This window comes from Corvus cornix, chromosome 12, assembly GCF_000738735.6.
Source record: "Corvus cornix cornix isolate S_Up_H32 chromosome 12, ASM73873v5, whole genome shotgun sequence".
In the NCBI taxonomy this organism is placed as follows: domain Eukaryota; kingdom Metazoa; phylum Chordata; class Aves; order Passeriformes; family Corvidae; genus Corvus; species Corvus cornix.
Window position 1 is genome coordinate 18,874,716 of NC_046342.1, and position 13,703 is coordinate 18,888,418.

General features: G+C 43.2%; 1 protein-coding gene across 4 annotated transcripts in view; it reads left to right on the plus strand.

Moving 5' to 3' along the window:
- CNTN4 (contactin 4) overlaps positions 1-13,703 on the plus strand; it is a 271,038-nt gene that overhangs the window by 97,489 nt on the left and 159,846 nt on the right. Inside the window, exon 2 of one of the 4 annotated variants that reach the window (XM_010390268.4) lies at positions 7,277-7,402. The exons of the other annotated variants lie outside the window; for them this stretch is intronic. The gene's annotated coding sequence lies outside the window, so the exon portion shown is untranslated. The remainder of the gene's footprint in view (positions 1-7,276; positions 7,403-13,703) is intronic. 4 annotated transcript variants of the gene reach the window in all.

The window sequence follows — 13,703 nt, forward strand, 5'->3', positions numbered from 1 at the left end:
CTAAAAGCTGCCTGTTCCGAGAATATGAAATAGAACTTTGATCACTTTCATCTTTTATCTTTTAAGTAGCTGATTTCATTCTCACATGAAAGCAGTCAGCTTGGAGAGCTAATCAAGCTGCATAATGATGAAAAGGTCAAAATGAAACGGGGAGCTACCATGATTCACAGCAAGGGCTGGGTTCAGCTGGCAGAGCACAGCAGACCATTGGCAGAGCACAAACTCATCTTTATTTTTCAAAAAGGAACTTGGTTCCTGCTTTTCCCTGTCCTTTTCGCTGTGCATCTCACCCAGGGATGTTGTCCGGAGAAAAATAACAAGAGTGAGTAGCTGACATCTCTTGTGAGGAAAAATTACCCTGAGAACAGAGAGGTCCCCAATTATATTGAAGTAAAGCTTCAAGGGGATTGTGCTCCAGAGCAGTTTTCCATTCTTCAGGCAAGGCTGGCAACAGCCTGGCCAGAATGCAGACTGTCTTCAGATTTGATCCTGTGAGGAGAGGATGGCGTCACATCCATCCGAGCTCACCGCATCAGGCAGTGAAAATAGAAAATGATATTAAATTAATCCTTGCTGGATGGTTTATCCTCTTCAGAGTGACCCTCTTGAGCCAAATTTGGAAGATCTTCTATTGTGTCTGCTCTCATCTCTGATGAGGATGATGATGGATGTGGTGCCCCTGTTGCAGCAGAGGGTTGGAACTTGATGGTCCTTAAGGTCCCTTCCAACCCAAACCATTCTGTGGTTGCACAAACTCGTATCCAAGGCGCTGAGCTGGTGCTGTGTGAGGTTAAGGCAAGGATTGGGCCAGTGAATCTCTAAAAATGCCCCTATAAAAACTTGAGCGTGTGTAACGAGAAGCACCTTGGCTGAGCTGGGATCTTCCCAAACTCTTCTGGGATGTGGGGCTGGCATCTCATCCACAGTCAGGGGCTCACAGGGACTCGTGGTGGCATTTATTTGACAAGGCATTTATCTTTTGCTGCTGCTGTGTGGGATTTATTTTTCGTGTAACTAATCAAATGAGTGTAGAATGAACCTTTTCAGGAGCAGAAGTAGCTTGATTTATTAAGTGGAATTGTAATCCAACATGAAGCATTTGATTACTCCTCGCACGCACTAATCCTTTTTTTATGAGATCAATTTGCCCCAAATATCTGTACATGGTATTTTTTGGCAGCCTTTTTCCTTAAGACCTCAAAATGGTATAAATTATGAGCTCCAGCTGTTTCTCATTGTGTGCTTTCATTTCTGACACACAAGGTACTGGATTTTAAGCTTCTCAGATTTTCCCCCAGTAAGTATTATTTAATAGCTATTGCTGCATGAACATTGATTTTAATTTTACCAGAATAAGTGCATTAAAATGTTTACAAGTTGTTATTTATTACCAGCTGCTTCACGAACATTGGAGCTGGTGCTTTTATTTATTTCTGGGTATGGCATAATTAACTCTGCGTGCTTATCTGGAGACTCTCTTGTCAGTTATTCATAGCCTGACTACTTTGTCTGCAATCTTCAAACCATTTACTGTGTGATGTGAAATACTTCAGTGTGTTCTTGCATTAAGATTTAGAATAATGCCTGTTGGTATTTATAGCAGCTGCTGCCCCACCTTTTATCCTCAGCCTAGGGCAGATTGGCTTTATCCACCTTGGGGAATCAGTTTTAACTCACCCCCCTGCCATGGTGGTCTTGTAAATACAACAAAAAGTTGCATCTCATGAATTATGTATATATTGAAATGAGTTAAGAATGGATTTACCCCTATTTGTGGGTGTGGGTATCTACTTGGTGTGAGTGAGAATGTGCTCCCTCTGCATGCTGAGGTTGAGTTATGAAAATCCCTTCATATTCAGCTCAAAATTAAATAAAAATCATTAGAAGTCAGCAAAAGACTTGTTTCAACTTGGTCCTTACATGTGATTACAGTTTATAGTTGAGCATGTGGCAATTACGCAGTTTAATCAGTTTCTGCACAGATATCAACCACTTAAGATGTTTTGGAGTTTATCAAAAACATTGTGCATCCATCTTACCATCTTAAAGGATTTTCAACAGGGGAAAAAAAGAAATACCAAATTCCCAGCTGATTACTTTTTCTTATTTCTTTGTTGTTGCCAGTATTTGTCATATATCAAAAAACTGAAGACATGAAATGAAACCCAAGGAAATCAGTTTCATTTCCTTTAAAGGCCAGGACTGAACATAATCCTGTTCAGTGTCTGTCCATGGCAGGATCCATCCTCTCCCTCCAAGCCAGGTTCTTCCCTTTTGCTGGGAGTGAGCCCAAGAGTGCAGCACAAGGATGGAGAGACATTTGTCTGTCTCATGCATTCCCAAGTATCCCCAAGGAGTTTCATTCCTGAGATTCAAGCCCAGAGGGGTTTGAGCAGCCTGACATGAGCCCAAACAGAGCCCACAGGGTTTGTCCATCACCAGCAATCACTGTCTGCAGCTGCTGATCAAAGCAACGAGGTGGGAGACCACCGAGAGCATCCCAGTGCCAAGCTCAGCTGGGAGGGAAGGCAAGGCCTTCAAGACCTGCCCTAAGAGAAACTCGATTAATAAAATGGACAGTCAGACTTCAGAAAGGCTGAAAATAACAAATCAAACCTTTTCCCTTCAGCTATTGCAGGGAGGAGGAGATGTTTCCCCCTGCTGTCTCCACAACACCCCCATGGCAAAACCCACCTGCTAAGTTACGGTTGCTTTCCCTTTGCTCGAGGGAAAATCCTCTTCCCAAATCCCAAACATTGGTCATTTTCTGCGTGTTTGTTTGGATTTTTGCAATTAGAAGCTGTATTGGGATGTCACAGCAGTTTGAGTTGGTTTTTCATGTAGGAGTAGTGAGAGGAAACTTGTTGGTGCATGTTTTGATCTGCTTTGCTTCCTCCCTAAAATGAAACTTGGCAGGGTGATAGCTGGAGCTGATGGGAAAGAAATCCCTTCTAGTTCTTCTAATCCACTGTGCAGACTGTTGGGAAATTCCTACCAGGGTTTCCTCATGCTTTTGATCTCATCAAAGAGAAAAATGCTCCCTGAGAAAACTTGTCACCCCAAAATCTACCTCAGTGGTAAATTTTATAAAAATACATTAAAACTTGAAAGCATTTTTTAGAGGAATTCAGGGGCAGGGATCATTCAGGGAAGGAGGCTGTGGGATAGCCTGAAATGCCTTTGGAGAAGCCCTCCAGAAGGATTTTTCTCTCTGAGACCAATCCTAATGCTTGCATTGATCCTTCTCTCATGGAGAAGGGTGCCACATCCACACATCTGTAATAATTCGGGAAATCATCCTAGAAAGTGTATCCAGTCCTGAATGCTGTGATTTTCCGGGATTTGATGGGATTTTAGCAGGGGATGAGCAGAACCTGGGTTTTCTCTCCTGTTCTAGAACTGGTGGCTGGGGGAGAGCTTGGACTGGCTGGTCCAGGTGGGCTTCCTGTGGGATGCTCTCCCACCAAAGCAGTGCCTGTGTCTTCATATTCTTACTGAAGGAAAGACATAAATGTACTTTTATATAGTATTTCTGATGGATTTGTATGCTTCCAGCTCACACAAGCATTCCCACCCAGAAGAATTTCCTGCCTGGCATTTCTTCCATAAGTCTGTTTCAACGCTGCCTTACTCAGAAGGTTATTCTGGTAATTTTTTTTTTTTTTTCTGCAAATAAACTATTTCTGAAAAACATCTCCTTCCTAAGGGCAGCCAAGTGTCAAACCCCGAGTTATGGATGGTGTCAGCTGCGTGTGGAAACACACGCTCCATTTATTCATTCCAGCTGTGGGAGCTTCGCTGTGCAAACACCGAGTGCCACTCGTGTACCTGTCACTGCAGAGCTTCTAATGAACATTGATCATGTTCACCCAGACGTTGATTTGAATCAAGTGGATGGGAAGGCATTTTTAAAAGCACAGTGGGAAGTTTTTTTGTGCTGTAGAGTGTTTAGGATGAACCTGAAAAAACATCAGCCAGTAAATGCCAGCTTTGAAAAGTTATTGCTGGATGAGAGAAGGATCTGCACATTCAATTTGGTCATCTTGGAAGGTTCATTTATAATTCAAAGTAATTTTTCAGCACACTGTATATATTTACTTTTACAGAGAGAATTATTAAGGTTGGAAAAGACCTCCAAGATCAAGTCCAAGACTTTTAATTAGTTTTAAAAACCCTGTAGTTTAAAATTGTCTTTAAATATTCCCTTGTACTCCCTTTGGGAAGACAACTCTGGTTATTTATGCAGAGCCCAGTTACATAATTTGGGGAAATAACCTTTATCTCTTTGCTTGACTGCACAGTCTGGCCCACCAGACTCCTTCTGCTGCTGTAGGTGCTGGAAAATGTGAAATGTGGGAGTGTTGGGCTGCCAAATTCATCCCAAGATGAGTGGATCTGGAGAGCTGTGCCCTGGAGCACTCAGAGCAGACAGATGGGACCCACTTAATGCCCAGCACAGTTCAACCCCCCCAAGAGCTGCTCCCTCCTTTGTAGGGCACAGTTGGCTCCGGGTGTCCCACGGGAAGGACAAAGTGACCCCAGCATGTGGTGATGGAGACACAGCAGAGCTTTTGGGAAACCCACAGTCAACAAAGGGGTTTTGGGAATCCCAGGGAGAAGAAATCTGTTGTGTGGTGTAGAACTGCCACGTTCGTTTGAAGTCTCGTTTCATTAAATGTCCATTTCTGCGTGGGCTGTTTGGGTGAAAGTACCTAAAATAGAGGTGGTTGCAGTGGGTGCTTAAAAACCTTATTTTATTGCAGCTGTAGAGGAGAAAGCCCCATAAGTAAAATCTTTCTAACCAAATTCAGTGCAAGTTTCCTAATTGAAAGAAACTACTCATTGCAGAAGGAGGAAAATATTGAATATTTTTATTGTAGTAAAAACTTCACAGCATTTGGCTCAAAACAAGGACTCAAGTGAAGGCTGCAAGTTAATAAATTGATCTGCAGGCTTGGCATTTGTGGTGAGCAGGGTAAAAAGAAAGAAATCCATAGGTCATTTGTGCAAGAATAAAGCTAATATTAGCCTAGGAGTCACTCTTAAATGTTGTTTACATAATGGTCTCGTAAGGTGCTGAGCTTTACAATTTAATTGTGCATTTGAAGGTAGAAACCTTCCAAAATAGGTGATTTCATTCCTTTAGGGACTAAGAATGCAATGTAAGACTCTAAGCTTTGGTTTTCTTCCCCTCATTTTCCTTTTCAAATTATTTTAACAATAACCCTTTGACTCTGGAATGTGTGGAAGACAGGGGATATCAAAGTAGAGCAATCAGGTGAAAATTCTACTTAACCAGCTTCTGACTTGCAGCATCTGGTGTACTTTTAGTCTGATAGGACCAGAATGATCATTACCAGTAATTTGATAAGTGTTGTCATTTTCCTTTGAAGAACTTATTTTCATCTTTTTCTCTTTTTCTTTGTGAGCACACCTGCTCCCTCGAGTGTAAACCAGCAAATCATTTATGCAGTCAAAATCCTTGCCAATTTTCAAGTGAGAATAAATATTTCTGAGATCCTCGTGGTTACAAAACTTGATGCTTTGCCCACAGATATTCTCCTCTTTTCACTGTTGTGCAGTGGTGTCAGTTTGAGATGTGATAGCCGGATCCTTGGGATTTTTCCAAAGAATCCTTAAAAAAAGTTCATCAAATCGAAGTTCAGCTCTTCCTTAGTTTGGAGCTATGATTGTGTGGTTTTTTTGGGCTTCCATTGGTGATGGAAAAAGGAGGATAAAGCTGCCCAGGTGCTGGGCGTGCCAGAGATCACTGCAGTGGGGATCTTCCCAGGGGGGCTGGAGACACCTTCTCATGGAACGTTGTGGGAATGTGTGGAAATCGTGTCCTGCTCCAAAGCCTTTGATTTCCACCTGGGGACTTGTCACAGCAGTTTCTTTACCTCATTTCCCTTTGGTTCATAATAACTCCTGAATGCCTTCACCATCCCCTCACACCTGCCCTGAAAGTCTCTTCCAGCAGTGATTACTATCCACACCCGATCCCTGATGATGATCAACCAAATTTACAGCTTTTCATAACTTATTTCTGTGCTCATCTGGTTTGCTGCCCTGAGAAGGAGCTGCCCTTCGCTTTTGGGGGCAGATTTGTTAAAGGATCGTTTTGAGGATCCACAGAGAACCAGTGCTGTAAAGGAGAATTTTATCCCTGGCATGTTCAGCATTAAGAGATGCGCTTGGAGCTGTTTGTGTGAATGAAGCCACCGAGGAGGGGCAGGATGTGAAATGATCTCTGAGAAGGGAATGGTTGGTCAGTGAGGCAGAGAGCTGCAGGTTATCAGTCCGTGGGTTGGTCTCACAGTGGCACAGGTGAGGACTGGTAACATCAGGGTTATGTTGGGCTGTGTGTGGAGAAAAACCCTTGATGGAGGCAGAGGTGTTTGCTCAAAGCATCCCCCACGGCAGGCAGAGAACGGTGCTTGCTCAGGAATGTCAATTTTCTTACTGTTCTTTTCTTTAGGGTTTTTTTATATTCCTTATTCTCTTCTCTCCCCCTGGTCCATGAGATTTGTTAATGCCTTGGGTTTCTGTGTCTTTGGAAACAAGAAGCCGAGCCCACAACTTCCCTGTGTTTCCCAAACATACAAATCATAACCACGCCCTCAGCAGTCCCTTCAGCCTCTCTCATCATGGCATTTCCAAATCAAAATGATCTTTCAGAGCTGTTATTTAACAGTGAATTTTCAAGGCACTGCTTGAAGCAGTGCAGGGATCTCCCCGAGTGGGCAGCCAGGAGAGGCGGAGATGGGTGGGGTTTGTCTTCTGCATTGGTGGAGCTGATAAAGGGTTTTGTCATCTCTCAAGACCCCCGGGGCTCAGGCTGACAGGCCTGGGTTGTTTTGTATTCTTCTCCTCTGCACTTGTGTGTTCCTCCCCTGGTTACATTCAGTGAGAGAGGAGAATATTAAACATCAACAAATGAGCTGGGTCACACGTGTGGTGTTCAACACACAGAGATTTTTAGAGAAAGCCTTGTTACTATATAAAATAAAAGTAAATACTCTGTCCAGCTCTCCAGATTTTCCCCTAAGGTTGGAAGGGAGGCAGAGATCAATCATTGATAGAGATGGCCTGTGGCAGTGGCTAGATGAGACTGTCAGAGCAACCGAGAAGCAATAAAACACACAAAACTGGTAAAATATTGTGATTCTTACAGATTTCTGCTTAAAAATCTTTGATTTCTGTGCCCTGAGGCCCCCAGCTCTTCTGTAGCCTGAAGAGGTCTCAGACCCTGAGTGCATTGTTTAATGTCTTGCAGTCCTTTGCGGAAAACTGGTTGGGAAATGAGCCTGTGAAGAAGGAGAACCTTCCCTTTCTTTTTCCTGGACTTTCTGTGCCTGTTGCCAGAGGCGAAAAGGCTTTTAGGAAGATCTTCTAGCAGCAGGTAAATGAAATTATCAATTAAGATGCAATAAAGCACACTCACATATTTAAGATTTGATTCCTGAGGATGGAAATCACATTTTCTTTCCAAAATTCTGCTCAGCTGTTGTGGCTGGGGGTTGCAGAATGCAGCTGTGCTCACCTGGCCTGAGCAGCACCACAGCCAGAGCCTTAAAAAAAGAGAAACTCCCATGTTTTCTGTGTCTTGCTGGGAACTTCAGGAGTCTCAGGGAGAGCTGGGGAGCAAATTGTGAAAATGATATGTCCGTGTGTAAGATATTCCATATTTCATTTCTTACCTGGCTAACAGAGGGCTGAGAGAGTCGTGACATGTAAATAAGATTTTGGGTGTCCTCCCAGGTACTCAGCTGTTCAGGGCTGCATCCCTGAAGTCCATAACACAGGGTTTATTTTCTGTTTGATGTTCTCTCTAAAGCCTAAAGGAATTAAAGGCTAACCCTCCGGTAAGCTGAACGGGGTTAAGTCACAAGTGCAGGCACCACGTGAAATACAATTTTTATTTAAACGTTTCCTTCCGATGAGCAGCTGAAGCAATTTATTTGCCTAACTTACAAGACAGTGGAAATATAAATGACAAACTACCAGTACAACACAGAGAAAATGTTATTTTGGAGACCTCTCCACTTCCTGGAGTTGATTTATGGGCTCTTTTCTGGCTACTGGGGTGGCCCATCCTAAAGAGAGGAGGAAATGGTGCAAGAAATGGTTTAATTTGTAACAGCAGCCTGAGGTTTCTGTCGGCCTTAGTGATCCCCTGCTCCCAACCATCCGTCCTCCTCTCCCCTCCACTGAGTTTTTGAATTAGGGAAGGAATTTGGAGAGACAAAATTCAGAGCTAAATGATGATTTTACAAACTCCCTGTGTGATGCTTAAGTGGTGCTTCTCGTACTTAAAAATGAAATGGTGCAGCGACGAGTTGGCTTCAAGAGAAACAATAAATCGAAGTAAATAAAAAATTAAACTTCCTTATGCCTGGCTGTCAAAAGTTTTGAATGAATAAAGCAGTTTTAGCATTGTTAAATGAAGTTCATGGCATCTTTCCTGTGAACTGCTGCTTAAAAACAAACAGTTTTTCACTGTCGGCATAAAAATTGTTTCCTTAACATGCCCAGAGGTGAAATGACTGCCTGGAGGAAATAAAGCTGGCAGATTTTTTCTCTCTAAGTGCAGAAAGTCTTGGGGCTGTAAAAGCTGTTGTGTGGTTTAACTAATTTCCTTTAAACTGACGGGAACAGCAAAGCAGAGGATGTATTTTCCCTGGTGAGCTGATATTTGGGGTTGTTTATGAGCTCCTGCAAATTATCACTTCAGGAAAGCAAGACAGGAGGGGAGGATATGCAAGGGAGCAGAGATTGGCAGGGTGTGCAAACTGCATTTTATACGGGGCCTAAAAATAATTGGAAGCCAGTGTGGGAAGTGGCATTTTTTCTAGGGCTGAACGAACCATCCCAGAACAAAAAATGCCATCCTTGAGCTCTTTTTCTTTCCTGCTCTTTGCTCCATCCCTGGAGCATTTTCCCTCCACTCTGCGGCAGCACGAGGTGAGGTTCTCATGGTGAATAAGTGAGGGAGGGATTCTTATTTCCCCAGCTGCCAGCAGGGATTAGATATGGAAATCAGGGAGCAATAAGACAACAGACTCTCACAAAGTTTATCCTGGGTGATACCCAAATGTATCCCGAGAGTCGCCCTGTTCATCCTTTCTCTGTTTGAATGGAGGGTGTCTGATGGGGAACTTGTGTCCAGGAGTATGAGCCTGCTTTAAAAATAAATGGGAATTATTAATTCTTGGAAACAACATCTGCCTGGGTAACATCCCGCTCCCTGAGCTGGACTGGAGGAAGAAAAGCAGAGCATTCCCATCCATCTCACTTCCTAACCCGTGTTTGAAGTCTCTTTTATCACTTGAGGTGCAAGATCTGAGTATTTGGAGGTCATTAAGAGAGGAGACACGAGCACAGAAGCCACCTTGATCTTTTTCTTGAGCTGCTGGTGAATGGTCTTGGACAGGAGAAAAAGGAATTTAAGGTCTGATGGGCTTTATAGGGACTTAACACGAGGATTGCGTATTCCCAAGGAATATTCCACAGGTGAAGGCTGAAGCTCTGTGAGCCAAACAGAATTTGGGAGGTTTGTGTGCTGTGACAGCGCTGAAATAATCAGTGAGAAGAACTAGCAGTGTTCTGCTCCGAGAATGTTCTGGGAGAATGTTTAATCTCAATAATGACCCCTGAATAATTTATTCACCTAATTTACAAATATTTTCATGGAAAACCCTTGAGGCTTTAATCAGCACTCTGTAAACAATTTGTGTGTCTCAGTGATGAGAATTTTAATGGAAATCTGGGTGTTTTGGAATATTTTGTTCCCATTTAGGAGCTGTTTCCACTCTTTGGGCACCTGCACAGCTGGTGCTGTTACAGCTGTTGGGAAAGGAAAGTTGGGACTCCCCTGCCTGATCCCTTTTTCTTCATGGAGAGCTTGGAGTTGAATACTTCACCTCATGCAAAAATATTCCTTTTCCCCCTTTTATTTAAGTCACTGTTGAGATGCTGTGTATTTGTATATGGCATAATCAGGGGCATTTTGATGTTATTTGATTCTTAAAATGCATTTCCAAATTTTGAAGGAACTTAAAACCTTTCCAGAAGGGTTTGGAAGCAATGCAGATGATCCTGCTTGGAGTTGTCCGTTCTGCTTTTCCAACAGTTTTCAGTCTTTCCAAAGAAATTGAAGCAAAGTTTCAGTGAAATCAGTGCCCAATTTTCAAGGAACTGCTCCAGAATTATATTTGCTATTTGTTCTGTCACTTCCAACACACCTTGGTAGGAGTTATATAAATGCACAGTAATATTTGCCAATGGAGGAAAACAAAATCAGTTTCTTGGAATTTGTGGAGAAAAATAATTGGATACAAATAAAGTACTGTCCTTAGATAATTTTTCTGATTTTTTTCCTTTTCCCCTTCTACAGCATCCATTTTTTTCTTTTTCTGGTCTTCCATGCAAGAGAAGAATTGGATTTGAGATGAGTTGTGCCTGTGTTGTTCCATTCTAGATTTTCATTTAGGTACCTAATAAAATCCCTGTAGGTTGTTGCAGTTTCTTGCCCTTTTCTGTGCTAAAAATAGAAGTTTATATTGTGGAGAAAGGGAGAAAATAAACAATTAAGATAAATTAGTTAATTCCTGTCTCAATATTTTGTATTAAGTAAACCATTCAGGGGAACAAATATACCTATATTTGAAATTTTGAATACATATGAATAATAGTTACAGCAACAATAAAGAAAAAAATGGGAGTAAGGGAATTAAAGTGACCTTGAATGCAGGTACATTATTACTGTGTAGATATTGTTTGACTTTAATTTTTATTAATGTAGATAATGGCTTACATGGGCCTTATGGCTGCATTACCAGCGCTCTAAAATTTAATTAGATTTTTAGAGCAGCTGTTAATGTCTTCTCGAGGATTATATAATTCAGGGGCACTGTCAGAAAACTTCAGCCATTTCATTAGACTCAGAAGAAACGGAAATTAGGTATTTTGTCCACAAAACTACCCCAAATTCCTGAGTTCTTCTCATAACGAGCCACTGAGATTGCATTTATTTTATCCTTGCAATGCAGGGGATGGATAACACACTAAACCACGGAGAGGGAAATGCTGGCTGGGAAATACTTTCCAAAGCTTTTTAGGATTTGGAGGTTTGTTTCTTGCTTTGGTAGACCCAAGGTTCAGAGTCAGTGATAATAACTTCGAAGAAGCCCATTTTTAAGGGGAACACAAGGCAGGAATAAATGTCCCCACCATGGTGGAATGTAAATGAAAGTGGTTTCTTTTAATTACAAAAGAATGAAGGAGCTGTGGTTTTTATTGCCCAAAACATAAATAGAATTTATGTTTATTATTGTCTACCCAAAACATAAATAGAATAGAAATGCAGCAGGATCTGTATTTTTGTAGTTAATTCCAAGAGAACTCTGTGAAGAAGCAGCTGTGGTGGTCCTGGAGAAAAGGTTTTAGAGCTGATCCAATTCCAGCAATGAAACAAATCCCAGTTAAGGAGTTGAGAGCTGATGTTTCAGGCTGCTGTAGCTCAGATGAGGCAGAGTCACTCAAGAGTGGTACCAGGGATGTCTGAGTGCACGAGGGGGTAACCAGGAGCAGCTGTCAATGGAAATTTGGCATTCTGGCAGTGTTTTCCAAGGTATCTGTGTAAAATATGTGGGTTTTCAAATGGCTGATGTGTGGTTTTGTGGTTTGCATCTGCAGAGGACCAGGGCTCAAACTGGAGTGGGTTTGTGTCCTTGGCTGCCCTCAGTGGCCCTGGGATGGATCATCTGGGGTGGGTCATCCTTCTCCCAACCACGTTCCCTCCTCTTGGAGATATCAGGATGATAATCCAGGCATGGAAAAGGCACAGGAAATCATTTTAAGGTGTTTTGTTCTACGTTTGGTCCTCACCTGCGTGTGCAGCTTCCGCAGTTGTCAGGAATCGTTTGCTGTCACCCAGAGCAGAGCTGGGTAACTTTGCTGCCTCCCTAATTCCATCAGGCTTGGAATTATCCATCAGTGAACTTCTCAAGTGCATGGGTGGATTTGGGCCTGTAAATTGGCTTTGTGGATGTGAGAAACTCAGGGATGGCTGGTTGGTCTCCTGGCTCAGTCCAGGATTACTTTCCTTTCAATCTCCTTTGGTTGGCTGAGAGCAGCTTCCAGAGCAGCTTTTGCTGGAAGTGTTTGGAGGTTGTAAAGCAGGGAATGGTGCAGAATAACTGGAGCACATGTTTAGGGGAAAAGTGTGGCGGATAAAAAACTGGGATTACCTGATGAGCAGGAAAGAGGTGCCTTATCCAGGGTAAGCTTCAGTTGCAAGGCAAACCCCTCTCTGTAAAAGGAGAGTTTTTGGAAGGTTGCTGTTAATAGGCTGCTGTTGCTTATTAACATGCACCTGCTAATGAGGAGAATGAAGAAAGTGAATTTTCCTGGCTTGGTGAATGTTGAACTTTGTTATTCAGCGTATCAGGGCGGTGATGGAGAGTGAGTGTTAATGGTGCAGGGTGGAGATGAGAATGGATCAAAGGATGAGATGTGTTGGGTAAAGAAACGATAATGATGAACGACAGTGACCTAATTTATGAAGCAATCCTCTGATATCAAGAGATTCACTAATTTGTAATTATGTGATGAGCTGGCCAAGAACAAAATCCTGTCAGAATCATCCAAAGGCATCAGGAACCGCTGCAGGTTTGCAGCAGCCTTGGTGCTGTGCAGCCACTCCCATCCCTGCCCTGTGCTCCACACGGGACTCCAGAGCTGGAAGCGAGGACCCAAATCCGGTTCTATTCCTTAATGCCCGAGTGAACCAGCAGGGAGGTGAGGGAAGGAGTTATCTCTGAACCCTGAAAGAGAAAGCTTCCAGGCATGTTTGCTGAAGGGCTTCCATATGGAAAGGTGCCTGTGGAGCCCCTGGGGCAGGCACTGGTGCTGCTCCTGAGTCTGCTTCCTGTGCCACAGACTCCTAGAAATGAAATAAGTAAGGAAAAGTGGCCATTTTAATCACTAGAAACTTTATTCTTGGTGAAATATGGCTCTTAAGGGACTCACAAAACCTGCAGTGCGTAACTTTGGGCAAATCTGGAATTGCTGTAGTCCTGTAAAGCAGCTGGAGACGGAAGGCAGGTGGGTTCTGTAGATCCTGAGGGGCGGCAGTAGCATCACCAAGGTGAGCCGTGCTCCAGCAGGGACAGCAGTAAAGCTTCCTGAGGGATGGGATGGACCCAAGGACCAGCATTCCACCCAGGATCTGCAGCAGAACCTTCCCTGGGTGGGGTCAAACCCCCCAGACCAGGAACAAGGCCTTGCCTTTCACCCTGCTGAGTTCTGGGGTGGGGTGGTGGCTCAGGAGATGACAGCAGAAATGTTTATTAGCCAGGGAAAATCAGCAGCCAGCAACAGCCTTTATTCGTTCAGCATTATTGACTTAAATCAAGGCCACAGCCACTTGGTTCATGAGGAGCTCTGGCATCACTCCATGCAAAGGCTGACTTTGCTGGGGAATTTGTCCTTTAAAAAAGCTTCCATCGGCCCCCTGAAATACCCAGGGCATTGTGAGAGGTGGGAAACAGAAATGCTGAGTTGATTTCGAGGTGAATGCAGCAATGGGAGCTGCTCCTCCTCACTTAGAGATCGACAGATTCATCAAATAATTCTTCAAACCAGATCTCCAGTGCTTGGAAAACTGGGAGTTTCTTGGATACCTCTGGCTTTAGTTACTC